Source organism: Ochotona curzoniae, unplaced genomic scaffold (assembly GCF_017591425.1).
Source record: "Ochotona curzoniae isolate NIBS_2020 unplaced genomic scaffold, NIBS_Ocur_1.0 contig_3332, whole genome shotgun sequence".
NCBI classification, from domain to species: domain Eukaryota; kingdom Metazoa; phylum Chordata; class Mammalia; order Lagomorpha; family Ochotonidae; genus Ochotona; species Ochotona curzoniae.
In genome coordinates this window covers 4365952-4380247 of record NW_024465816.1, presented here as the reverse complement: position 1 = coordinate 4380247, position 14296 = coordinate 4365952, and the positions used below count along the sequence as shown (strand labels likewise).

The window sequence follows — 14296 nt, the reverse complement described above, 5'->3', positions numbered from 1 at the left end:
AACTGTAACTGCAGCCAACAGTTTTGGAACCAATCTGATATTTGCTAATGTAGAGAGGTTGTACATGGCAAAGAAAAAACAACTCTTCGTACCTTCATTGGGGTTGTCCACTGCTGTGTCCAGCCCCAGGATCCCAGTATCCACCTTGTGGCTTGTACTTCCAGCACACCTCCACTAGCGAGAGCCTAGATCCATGAAAATCAGGCCATTGTAGTCAATCGAGGCTCTACCTCTGAAGTTCCAACAAAAAGGAGAACCTTGAGAATGGGTGAATTTCAGGATCTCAATTTGGCAGTGTTCATGTCTTAACTAGATGTCTCCTCTCCTGCCTAGGGTAGCCAGTAGCCGTCTTCTTTTGTAACAGTGTCCCTCCCAGGAGAGCAGAACTTGTCCCTGAAGTATAGTCACATGAATAAAGCCCTCTGCTGTCATTGGTGGATAGCTTGTCTTCCAAACTCTTCCCCTTTTCTTTTTCTCTCCCCAAACCCTTGTTTCCAAGCCTTGCTTTCCTTCCTGTATGCTCCTAACCCCCAATAGCTTGAGCTCAGTTTCTGCAGCTTTTTACCAACTAACTGTCAAGAAACGTTGTTTGCTTCCTAGGAAAGTTCAACACCCAGGTGGGAAAGGATGGGTTTCCTGAAGAAGTGCTTCTAGAAAGATTGCCCCCTCTAAGAAACAAAACAAGCCCCGAATCTAGGTACTTCCTGTTTCCTCCGTTTAAAGTGCTCCCAGCCCTAATCAGAGCCTGGTAGACGGACTTTAAATGCTCAGCATCCAGGTGAAGGCTCTTGGGCATTTTGCTTTTATCTCTTTACTGTCTCCTCGAATGGGCATTTCATTGTCTAACAGAGTGGTTTGCAACCCTTAGACAGAATGATTAGTAGATTCCGATCAATTGACTTCTGCTAAACTCTTGTTTGGGAGTGTTAAAAGAAAAACTAAGACTAGCTAAATCTAGCAAGATTTGTTGAGCAAGAAGGAAATTTCCAGAATCAAGCAGCTTTCCTGATCAAAGATGAAACCAAATGCTTCAATCTACCACGTGTATGGGTTATATTAAAGCCACAGTAGAATCAACAGGTGAACCCAAGCAAAGAAGTGCCCATCCTGCTGATTTATTTGATTCAACAGGAGCAGAGATAGAGCAACAGATCCCAAACAGGCAGTGCAGGAACAGCATGGATTTCATAGCCTAGACTCCCACCAGAGTTGCATCCAGACACATTTTGTTTAAGGAGGCCAAGGCTGTGGGACAGGACTGCACATGCACTGAGCTGAGAGTGAACTCATTTCTGGCTCAGTGCATTGCACTGACATGGCATCCTATAGGTTCCACCCAAAAGAGGTCCGGGTATCCCCCACACCTAAGAGCTAACAGATCCAGAATTCCACCAGTGGCACATCAGGTGCCATTTTGTGTGGTGTTGCAAAGGCTTTGAGACTGGAGGGACAACAGTGAGCAGCACATGCACTTCTGCTGAGTGAACTCACTTCCAGCTGAGTGCATTGCACTGGTCCCAGGGGGAAAATAATACTGACTATGGCATTCTACAGGTCAAAATAGGTCTGGGTGACCCTCAGATCTAACAGCCAACAGGTTCCAGCAGGATCAGCACCACCAGCAGCCTAGCTATATAGGACACCTGATGACTGTCTAAAGCTGCTCAAATCAAAAGTGGGAGAGAGGTTGTACAGACAATGGTGCAGCCACAGCACAAGATCACAGAAGGTGGAGAGTGGGTGAACCAGGTGTTGGGGCTATGGAGACCATGGCGGAAGTCTAACACAAGAGCCCAGACCTGAAACTCACTGGAGCGATTGGCACAAGTGACTACAAAGAACCGGGTCTCATCTGCAAATAAGTAAAATTGCACTGTGGACCTGTGACACATCTTAGAAACCTGCCCTAAGGAGAAGAATCTGCTAACCAAAAATACAATAACCAAGAGCCAAAGAAGAGACAAAGGCACAATGAATATTACTGAAGATGTCCCTGCAAAGAAGCAAAACCCTTTGCCAACCTCAGACTTAACTGAGGAATTCATCAAGGAAATGCGGGTTAAAAAAACTTTAAAAACTTGTTATAAAGCTACTTCTCAACAATGAGAAGTACATGCAGGAATTTAAGAAATATGTCATTCAGGAAATAGCAACACTGACACAGAATCAAGCCAAATCATTAGAAAAGAAGGTCATAATGGAGCAAATTTAAAATTCAGTGGTAAGTCTCCATAATAGAATGAAGGAGGCAGAAGAAAGAATCTCAGAATTGGAAGCTATTTCTTGTCACAATGGGGAAACAATCAAAAAGCTGGAAGAGGAACTGAGTGAAACTAAGAAAAGTATTCAAGAATTAAGGGATACTATTAAAAGGTCAAATATAAGAGCAATGGGAGTTCTAGAAGCTGTAGAAAGAGAAGCTGGGTTTAAAAATGTATTCAATGAAATAATAAATAAAAGTTTCCCTAACTAGAAAAAGAATTGAGAAACAATTCAGGAGGGACACACAACTCCCAACAGGGTTGACAAAAGACAATCTTCACCATGACACATGATCATCAAGCTCTCTTCAGTGCAACATAAGGAAAAGATCCTTAAATGTACTCATGAAAAAAATCAACTGACCTATAGAGAGGAATGGCAATTAAATTCACAGCTGATTTCTCACAGGAAACTCTACAGGCCAGAAGAGAATGGTGCAACACAATTTAGATTGTAAAAGCAAAGATTATTGTACCCAGCAAAGCTTTCCTTTGTTTTTAAAAAGGAAAGAAAATTCTTCCACAGTAAAGAAAGGCTCAAAGAATACACTTTTTCCAGACCTACCCTACAAATGATGCTTAAAGATGTTCACTTGACAGAGAAAATTATTAGCACCCACCAGAACCAAAAGCAAATGTGAAGAACAACCCAGCAAAATAACAACAGAAGACTAAATCAATGAACAACCCATTGCTAAAATGACAGGACCAAGTTCCCACTCATTCATATTATCCCTGAATGTAAATGGATTAAACTCATCAATCATTCCAGTAGATTGGATCAAAAAACATCTCATTTCATTACCAAGTGAGTTCAACTAACTGCTTGCCCCTATGAAATATCAGATTACTTCAAAAATGGCCATCTGGGAAGTGATCAGCAGATGAAAGATTTCTGTCTCCTTCTCTCTCTGTCACTCTGTCTTTCAAATATATAAATACATCTTTTAAAAGAATTATCTATTTTTATTGGAAAGGCAGATTTGCAGAGAGAAGCAGAGACAGAGATAAAGATCTTTCATCTGCTGGTTCACTCCCCAAATGGTTGCAATGGCCAGAGCTGAGTGTATCTGAAGCCAGGTGCCAGGGGCTTGTTCCCACACTGGTGCGCAGGGTCCCAAGGCACTGGACCATCCTCCACTGCTTTCCCAGCCACAAGTAGGGAGCTGGATGGGAAGTGGAGAAGTTGGGACATGAACCGGCACCTATGTGGGATTCTGGCATTTGCAAGTCTGAGAATTAACCAACTGAGCCATTGTACTGGACCCTCAAATAGATAAATACATCTTTAAGAAGATATACTTCTGTGACTGGGATCCCAGCCCTCTGTTGAGTAGAAGTGGCAAGAAGGGGAATGCTTGCCTTGTTCTTGACCTTACAGGGAAAGCTTTCTTACAGTTTTCACCACAGGGATGATGTCCACTATGGGTTGTTTATAGGAAGTCTTGCCATGTAGAAGTGACTTCTATTTCCAGTTTCCTTTGTGTTTGGTCAGGAAAGGGTGTTGAATTTTGTCAAATGCTTTTTTTGTGTCCATTGAAATGATCATGTGGCTTTGTGTTTCATACTGTGAATATGACATGGTACATTAATTGATTTTCATGTATTAAACCACTTTTGCATTCCAGCAATAAATCCCACTTGGTCACAGTTTATAATCTTTTTAATGTGGTGTTGAGTTCAGTATCCCTGGAAAGTGGTTATGTGCTCATTAGCATTTTAAAATGCCTGACAACCACCACAAGACTGTTCCATCTCTAACACCAGAAGGGCACACAAACAGGTCAGGATAGGCCACTGTACTGTTGATAGAAGTGGATAGGAAGTAGAGCAGCCAGGACATGAACCAGTTCCTATATGGGATGGTGGTATTACAGGCCACAGCTTTACCCACCATGCCACGATACCAATTCCAAGTCACAGCATTTGAAGTCCAGGCACAAGAGCATGTAAATGAAGCTGAGGAATATTCAGTGAGGAGGAAGGGAGTGATAGGTTGAAAAAGACTTCCTAAGATAGGTATACAGGCTCATTCCCCAAACATGGAAATGTTGCCTTATTTAAAAGAAGAGTCTTTGAAGATGGGATTAGAATGAAGCTCTTAGAAGTCATTTTCCTGTATTATTTGTATGAATTCTAAGTACCATTACAAATACCCTAACAAGAAACCACAAGAGATCAGCTACATGCAGAGGAGAAGGTGAAATGAAGATGAGAGATGTGGCAACAAGCCACCAAAAGAGAGAGTGAGCAAGGCGTAGATATCCCCTCCGGACCACTAGGGGGAAGGTGGTCCTGCTGCAACTCCATTTTAAACTTCTGACCTGCAGAATTCTAAGTTTCTGTTGTTTTCTGCAGCTTCGCTCGTGGCCATTTGTTACAATGGCTTTCAGAAACTATACAGAAGGACATCAAGGGGTACAATATCATGGAAACCAAGGCAAAGAGGATTTCAAGAGGAAGAGTGGACAGTTCAGCTGGTAGGTATTAAGGACATTGTCTATGTCAAGCCTTGTCCAAGGTGCTGGAGATGTCATCCTGGTGGTGATTCATTCTAAATGAAAGGAAACAGGTGAATAAGCAGTGTCAAGAAATCAATTAAAAGCAGGATGAAGTGGCCAATACTGTGGCGCAGTGTATTAAGATGCCTCCTACATGAGTTTTGATTCAAGTCCAGGTGGTTCCTCTTCCAGTCCAGTTTCCTGCTAATATGCCTGGGAATGCAGAAGCTAGTCCAAGAATCTGAGTCCCAGATACCTACGTGGAAGACCACATAAGAGATGGAATTGCAGGCTCCTGGCTTCAGCCTGGCCAAGCCCCTATCCTTACCGGCATTTGGGGAGTGAACCATTGGCCAAAGGCACTCTCTCTCTCTCGTCTATTCTGGTAACCTGCCATTCAAATAAATAAATAAATCCTAAAAAAGGAATGAAAATAATTGTAATAGGTATTTGACTCTTACTACCTGATATCCTTTCACTTTTACTTTTATCACAGCTGTCTTCTTTCCTTTCAGGCAATTTCCTTTCCCATTCTAAATAGTCTTGGTACCATACCAGAACGAAGATTTTAAGCAGAGGTTTCAGGAGAAATGCAGAAACGATTCTCATTCATTCCCCAGGGAGGCTCTGATAGTGATCCTGAGGAGTGGTTGTAACCTCCCCTCCCACTGCCTTGCCTTTTGCTTCTCTGTGCTTCTCCAGGTTCCCTAGCAAGGCCTGCCTGCCCTAGTTCACTCCTACTCATTCCTTTTCTGTTTAAGGTAGATTTCGTTGATCGGTAACAAAGGCTTCTAACTGACACACATGCTAGTTGTCATTCAGACAGATTATGAATTACCAAAGGTTTATATAACTTATATACAAATGGAGCAGAGAGAAGCGACAAGGAGAATCATGATATAATGACTACAAGGAGATGTAACTTGGGAGGTTTTCCTGGCCTTTCCTTTCTCTTCTTTAACTATTAAGGAGACATAAACATTGACGGATGAGGGTCAGTAGGTGGCTGGAGGCTGAAAAGCAGAGGTTAAAGGGATAGATGGTGGAAATGCATCTGTAAGCACAGAGAAAATGGAATATCCTACTTTTTTTCATTTATAAAAGTACGCTAGTTTATTTAGTCACAGATAGCTGACTGACTCAGGTGACTCAATACCACAAAGAAACCACTTCTCCACTTCATTTGGAGTCCCCAGGCTGACACCAGACTGGCAGGAGTGCTGCCTGAGGTCCATTCACAAGTTTACAAGTTTCTCATTGAGGGCAATCTGTGACTGTGAAATTGGCCAGGTAGGTCACCATCGGCAGGTCATTGATGTTGCTGTTGAACATGGTCTCCAAGTCATCAGGAACTATCTTGGGAACTTGGTTAACCAGGCTCATCAAGAAGCGGCCCAGGGTGCTGTGGGCTGACACCTTCTGAGCCAACACATCCTCTGTGTAGTGCAACACCGTGCTGAGGGCATCCTGGGTAGGAGTGGACGGTCCGCCTACTTGCTGTAGGCCACTTGACAGCCCAATCACCCGGCTGGAGTTGAAACAGGTCTTCATGATCAGGTCAACTCCAATGCATTCAGCATCATAATACACATATTTCACGGTCAGAGGTGTGGCCATCACTCCCATGGTCTTCCCTGAGACACCCATTGAGGTGCTGACATAGGCCTTGATGCTTATGCGGCTGTTTTGCAAACTGGTATTCACAGTGAGGTGAATGAGGTTGGGGCCTCTCGGCTGTAGTACTGGTGGACCAGCACACAGTGCTCTGCGCTGTCGTGGCCTGTAGTGTACCAGCCCAGGATGAGTTCATTTGGAGAGACTTCTTTTGTGAAACTCGTACATGTTCTTTGCAAATTCCATGCCAATTGCCACTTCATTTTCTGACTCATTGTGCCGCACTGAAAAGCAATTGGTGACCTCCACTGAGTGCTTGTCCACAGTTCCCAGCAGCGTCCTGATCACTCAGGCAGTGCCCTCGTTGCTGTCCACGATGGAGACCAGGGTGACCTGGTGCAGCCTGACCACGCGGTCCCCGGGGAAACGTCCCAGGAGTGCAGGACTGGGCAGCGAGGGCAGCGAGGGCACCTCCGGGGTCTGCCTGGGGACCGGGGACGCGGCCGGGGCCGGGGCTGACGCTGGAGCTGCGGTGCAGCAGGAGAAGCCAGATATCCTCTGTTTTAAATGTTTGGGCTCATCCTGTCAAAATCCTATGTTGAAATCCTAACCCATAAATCGGTAGTAATGAGATGTGAGGCTTTGGGGGAGATGATTAGTTTTCGAAACCAGAGCCCTCATGAACAAGATTAGTGCTCTTATAAAAGAGGCCTGGGAGGGCTGTCGCCCATTCCACATACAGAGCAGGCACTGACTCTGAATCAGGAAATGAGCTCTTAGCAGATATTGCTGAAACCAGTGCCTTCACCTAGAACTTGCCAACATTTAGAGCTGTGAGAAATAACTTTCGGCTGTGCATACGCCGCCCAGTTTCTGATATGTTTATATGGAAGCCCAAATGTAATAATAATCTCAAACACAAGTTGCCAAGCTATCTTACTGGTAGAAGAATAGGGAATAGATATGAATAGATCCAACCTCGTAGGAGAGATTTTCATAGTATCTCTTATTTTCTCTGAGAAGTTGGAGACCAAGAGTAGTGAGAAGACAGGATTGCTGGTTTAAGGAAGGTCATGGTTTGAAATCACAATAATGGAGAGTAGGAAGGAGCTCTAACCAAAGTAAGTCAAAAAGATTGACTGCCAAGGTTGTAGGCCCAATTTGGGTTAGATGCCATAAATTTGTACTCACATTACTTCAGGGGTGGTGTGGTTTTCTTCCACAGTGCCTAGCAATATTGAGGATTAATATTTTGTCAGGTGGGTGTAAGTAAAGAGAAAATCGGGTGAGTTTATTAAAAATACCACCAAGAGATTTTTTTCACGATAAAACATTGGGCCTAAGATAGGGAAAGAAGATGATAAGAAAAAAAAAGGCCTGGAGATTAGGGCAAAGGAAGACAATTGGCGTAGAGAAGTAGCTGTGTGATCAAGCTAGGGGGATGGGTTGTGGTCACAACAAAGATGCCAGGGCTTGGTCCCAGGGGAGCAGCAGGTCCAGGGGATGGAAAGTTTCAGGTCATGACCATGGGAGGGAGTGGAAGTACAAAAGGAAGTACGTACAAGACAGACATGGAGGAGGAGGTTGCTCACTGTAAGACCAAGGAAACAGCAGTCTAGATATGTAAGCTCATTTTCAAGGATACTTAATTTCCTCGCACTCAAAGTCAAAAAGAATACTGAGCTAGACCATATCATGAAAACACTCATGGCTTACTAGAGCCACTAGAATGTTTTTGCTGGGCTGACACTATGGCACATAGAGTAAAGCTGGCTCCTGCAGCCCCAGCATCCTGTATCAGGGTCGGTTCCTGTCCTGGCTGCTCCACTTCCCAGCCAGCTCCCTGCTAGTGTGTCTGGGAAAACTGCGAACGATGGCCCAAATGCTTGGGCCACGACACCAGCATGAAAGACCTGAATGAATCTCCTGGTTCTTGGCTTAGGCCTGGACTAGCCTTGGCTGTAGTGGACATCTTGGGAGAGAACCAGTGGATGGATGACTCTCTGCCTCTTCCCCTTCTCTGTAACTCTGGCTTCAAACAAAGAAGTAACTCTTTTTGGAAAGTGTGCTTTGAAAACCTCCAAGGGTCCCCAGGTAGCACTTGGAAAACTGCTTCTGAAGACACAATCTTCTCTGCTTCAAAATCAGAGCATCTCCAAAGACCTGCCGTTTTTTCCTTACGTCAAGAGTAAATCCAAGTTTCCGTGACCCAAACACAGAACGCTCCCTAGGTGTAGGCTAAAAATGTATCACTGTTGTTTGAGTATAAAAATAAACAGAACTTAATCTTTTATTTTCAGTAAGATATCTGCAGAAGTCACAACAGCACACTTTTCTCTTTTTTAAAATTCATTTTATTATTTTTTTTACAATCTTTACATAGTTAATTAGGGCACAAAGGTTCAAGGGCTACAGGAAAGTGAGTAAGACTATTATTTCCATGTTGTTGTTTTTTTTTTTTTTAACCCCTGTATCTGGGGTAAAGGAAGAGATAAAGGGAGAAGCCCCAGCATGATTATGTCACTGCAGAATCCACTGATTGACATAGTCCAGCCCAGAGTCTCCGTTTGCCCAGTTTTTCACTGGCAGCATATGGCTGAGGTAGTTGATTGATTTGTTCTGTCCTCTGTTGCGATGCCAGGTATCCTCTGCAGGTTCTGATGGACTGCCATGTCCTCCATGTGCAGCTGGTTATGCTCTCCACTGCTCCGTCTGAGCCTCTGAGGAGGCTCGGCTCTGGCACTTGCACTCCTTGGCAGACTATGGGTTCTGAGTCCGGCAGTTTGATTGGGACATCCCAAAAGAAACTGTCTGAGGTGATCCCAGACCAGATTCTTGTGTGTACTTGCAAGCACAGGGTTTTTTTTTTTTTCATTCTTTCTTAAGAAAATTGATATGTGAAAGCACATTTGCCTTCCAGGGTCCTCCTCACAATCAGGGGCGGGTCGTATGTTAAAGAAAAAAAAGGCCACTTTGAGGAAAATATAGCCAATCTCTCTCAGGCAGGACAACTTTCCATCATGTGAATTTGCTAGTTCTGCAGAAGTGAGATTCCAACAGAGGTTTTCTTACATACATTGCATTTTCACAGTATTTTCTCTCTGTAACTTTGCCAACGGTGGTTGTAGCCTCTCTCAATAATTATTTTTCTTTCTTTTCTTAGAAAAGAGTATTTTCATTGGAAAGTAGATGAGATTTTTACAGAGAGAAGAGACAGAGAGAAAAATCTTCCATCTGCTGGTTCACTCTCCAAACACTTCCATTCCCCTTCATAGGGATTTTCACTTGGGTGAGTTTTCTGAAGCAGATGGTTGGTTTATGGTACAAAGTCCTCCTAGGCACACATGGTTTCACATGCTTGAATCCCTTGCAGCAATAGTGAACGGCCGTCTCTGCTGAGGTTTCTGTGATTTGACAGCCATATAGGACTGTTTCTAAGTTTTACTCAGTATCTTTGCTACAATGTTCTGATGTCTGCAAAGCACTGATCACTACGGTTTTTTATATCTGAGTGTATGTAAAGTGTGCGGGCAGCCTCCTGTTGTACTTCTATCTCCAATTGCTGTGATTTGGTGCATGTGTTGGTGAAACAAGAGGGGTAAATTGCAGTGTAGAGAATTCATTGCCTCCTCAGCTGAGAAGACCTAAAGCAGGTGATCTTAAAACAAAACAAAAAAAAAAGATTTATTTTATTTTTACTGCAAAGTCAGATATCTGAAGAGGAGAAGAGACAGGAAGGAAGATCTTCCACCTGATGATTCACTCTGCAAGTAACTACAACGACTGGAGCTGAGCCAATCCGAAACCAGGAGCCTGGAGTCTCCTCCAGGTCTCCCACGTGGATGCAGGGTACCAAAGCTTTGGGCTGTCCTCCACTGCTTTCCCAGGCTACAAGCGCAGAACTGGATTGGAAGTGGAGCTGCCAGGATTATTACTGGTGCCCATATGGGATCCTGGGGTGTGTAAAGCAAGGACTTTAGCCACTAGGCTACTGTGGCAGGCCCAGCAGCTGTATCGTGACCTGAGTGTGTGAGCAGGAGCACTGGAAGTCAGGTGCCATGGGAGCTTAGTAGGACTCACAGAGCAGATTTGGCATTATAGAGAAAGGAACAGAGCAGAGCTGAACTCAAACCCAGGCATGCTAGTACGTGACACAGGTGCTCCAGGTGGCATCATGGCCGCTGGGCCAAACACTCAATGCCTCATTGTTGTTTCTTTTCATTCCTTTAAATTGAGACTCATCTGGGGTTCACGTTAAACCCATCACACAAGAAGCGCAGAAACATGAAGTTGTTTTTGTGTGACTCGTTTGCTCTCAGGCACTTTTCCTTGCTGGCTGGATGGGGCTGTGCATTTTGGGTGCACAGTAGTGACCCCGACAGCTACAGCTCTGCCCCAGGGACTCCGTTTCTCAGAGGCAGAATGTGTGGAACCATCACTACATCACAAGGTCCCCTTCACCTCTTGCTCAGCTGGCTCAGTTAAGAGGCTAATTGGCAGAAAGAGAATTTGCATCCTACTGGTGAGCATCAGATTTTAAAATCGTCTTTATAGGCTCCTCCCATCATTTCATATATTAGTGTTTTCAAAGCAATAGAATCATTTAATTTTTTTTTTTCATTTCTGGGCCCAGCACAATAGCCTAGTGGCTACAATCCTCTCCTTGCATGTGTTGTGATCCTATATGGGCACTTGTTCATGTTCTGGCTACTCCACTTCCCATCCAAGCTCCCTGGACTGTGGCCTAGGAAAGCAGTGGAGGATGGCCCAGGTCCTTGGGACCCTGCACCCATGTGGCAGACCCGTAAGAAGCTCGTGGCTTTGGATCAGCTCAGCTCTGGCCATTGCAGAAGAGCCCATATGGCTGGAATGAAACAGCATACAGAGGATCTTTCTCTCTGTAAATCTGCCTTTCCAACAAAATGGATAATTTTTTTTTTCATTTCTTTATTATCTACAGATACTCAAATCTGATCACTGGATTAGTGAGGGACTTGTGGATCAGTCAACACACACATGAGAGATCAGAAGTGGAGCAGCTGGGACTTGAACTTGTACATATATGGGATACCAGTATTACAGTGGGTAGCTTTACCAGCCATGCCACGGCATCAGCTCCTGTGTGTATATTTTTGTTTGTTCTCTGTTGGATGAATTTGAAACAGGTCGCCTTTGATGTCTTTCCTGACTTTAAAGTTCTAGGTTCAGGTCAATGCGGTGGTGCAGTGGGCTAAGCCCTCTCCTACAGTGTTGGGATTCCATATGGATGCTGGTTCAAGTCTTTTCTGCTTCGCTTCAGATCCAGCCCTTTGTTAATGTGCCTAGGGAGACAGTGGAAAATGGCCCAAGTCCTTGGGCCCCTGCCACCCACGTGGAAGATCCAGAAAAAGCTTTTGGTTCCTGGCTTTGGCCTGGCCCAGCCCTGGGCATCGTGTATCTGCATAGTGAACCAACAGATAGAACATCTCTTCTCTCTGTTCTCTATCACACTGTCATTCCAACAAGCAAATAAAAATCTATTTAAAAAATTTTTATGCTCTATAAATCTCATGCTTTTTGTCAATCTGTTGTAAGATACGCATGTCATAAATGATAATGTAATTAATATAGTTCTTTTGCTTGCCAAAATGTGTTCTACGATATCTGACCCCCCACCAGAGTTTTAAATTAATCTTCATTGTCTCTCTTAAAGTAGATACAAGCCATATGGGCTCTTCCATCTTCGAGATGAAGAGGTGAGGACCACGTGGGTCCTAGACAAGCCAGGATGCATCACGCTTTATCTAGTTGCTATCTCCTTAGGTACTTTGATTTTTTATTCCAGGTTCTTCCTGCCGCAGAAATAAGAGCTCAAAGCAGAGGCATACTATAGTGCCCACGTGAGAACAGCATTGATTTAACAGAGTGAGCGTGAATTCACTCTCATGAGCCACTTCAAACAGAGAGACGCTCATCGTGTGTGAGCCAGGAAGTTACCTATGAGAGAGGAAGCGGGAAGGAGCAGGCGCAAGAAGGATCCCCAGACAGGAGCAAAAGGGGGCGCCTCCCACATTACCAGCCTCTTCCATGAGCTGGGGTGGAGCCCAGGTGGAATTCCGTGTGCATGAAGCTTTCCGGGAGTCTCATGGAGTTTAAGTTCCATGCGATCATGATGGTGTCTTCTCCTTGCTGGTATCAGATGGAACACAGATGCATCAATGGAAAGTGGGTGTATCAAACTGAGAGGTGAGGAGGATAGAGTTACACTGCAGAACTGGCAGAAATCGCAGGTCATTTCCCCCATCTAGTCATCCTGCCTAGTTTTTCCCTAGCATACTCGTGCTAGAGTTGTGTTAGTCTAGTTTCTTTTGCAGATTATAATCAAATACTACTGGAAATCACATTGTGGTTATTACCCCTTAGGAAATTTGCTACTTGTGCAGAAACTAAGTACCTACCTGGTGTTTCATCAGTGCTACGGTTTTAAAAATAGTCAGAAGGACTTAGTGATGAAAGCTAAGATTTCCATTTTACCAGGAAGAAGCAATTACCGTTTGTAATTTAATTAGGAAGCTGCAATCAAAGGCAGGCATTCTCCCATTGAAGATTCAAGTTCACCACAAAGAAAACCCTTTTGTGAAATGTACTTGGGGCTAGTTAGCCAGAGCATATGGGCTGGAAAGAGTGCCTTGCTCATGGCTCAGTGGTGAACTCCTCAGGGCCAGAGAGCTGTGGTCATGTAGGAAGGAAACACTTTAATTTGCAAGGGCTAGAGTATTCTGTGTACTGTAATATTTCAGGATATGTGGTATGCTTGCCTATAATGTCTCCACAGCCAAAATGCAGTTGCTTGGAAACGTCACCTGTGCAGGCTTCTTCCTGTTTGTTGACATGATGAGCTTGAACTGGAATCAAGGCAAGGCAACCAAGCTGCGTTTGTACCCAGGAGGCTCGGTCACCACGTGCAGATGCTGGTGTCATTGGTCTCAGTGACTGTCTTTTGACTCTGGAATAAAAGTGACAGCTCGGGTTGCAGGCCACATGTGCAGAGCAGCGCCATCACTGCGAAGAGCACGGGACAGAGTTCAAACGCCGTGGACTCTGTTCTTTCTAGGTTTGATCTATCGCGACGAGCTGTGTGACTTGAAGCGTCTTTACTTCTCTGGTCCCTGCACATTCCATCCATGAAGGGTGTGACCAAGTGCGGAGTCCAGCTCCTGCCGAGTTCAGAACTCGAGAAGGGTGCGTGGATGAGGCGTAAAGAGGAAAGAAATGGACCACTAGGTTTTCATGATCATGATGGACAATGAGGGAAAGCTGTCCGCTTTATTTATACAAAATCAGTCAAACTCTGGCTCAGACTTTTTACGCCATGGTCAAGTGGGTGCTTCTAAGGATAATTCTGCCATTTGTTTCACCTAAAAACAATAGAAGTTCCTGCTACAATTCTTATCCTACAACTTAATCTTGTATCACAAAGAAAAGGAGAACCTAAAGATCAAGGAAAGAATGAAAGCCTAAATATAGGTCCCTTGATTAGCATAAGGTCGATGGGGACAGCCAAGACAGTAGGAATAATAGAAGGCGCCTTTGCAAGACATTATTATTGACATTAACTTCCAAGCTCACACTGAGTAAAAGGCCAGCCTCACAGTAGCAAACAATGCCTGAATGGATTCGAATTCTTCTGCAGGGTGGTTTGGTGTCCATGCAAAGGAAGGTGGAGCTGCATTCAGGTGGTTGTAGAGACATCCGCTGGGCCCTGCCAAACAGCGGGAAGTTTCTTGTGACCCTGCCTGCAATGGAACAATACTCTTCACACCTTCGTGTCCCTCACATCCACTGCATGGACCCCAACAACCAAGTCACTTTCCAAGGGTGTTGCAAAAATATCAGCGATTAGGTGATGGCAAAATATAAAGATGCCTTTTGCTACGGATT

At 44.4% G+C, this 14296-nt stretch overlaps 1 pseudogene; it reads right to left on the bottom strand.

Moving 5' to 3' along the window:
- Window positions 1-5982: 5982 nt before the first annotated feature.
- Window positions 5983-13248, bottom strand: LOC121156270 (annotated as a pseudogene).
- Window positions 13249-14296: the final 1048 nt, after the last annotated feature.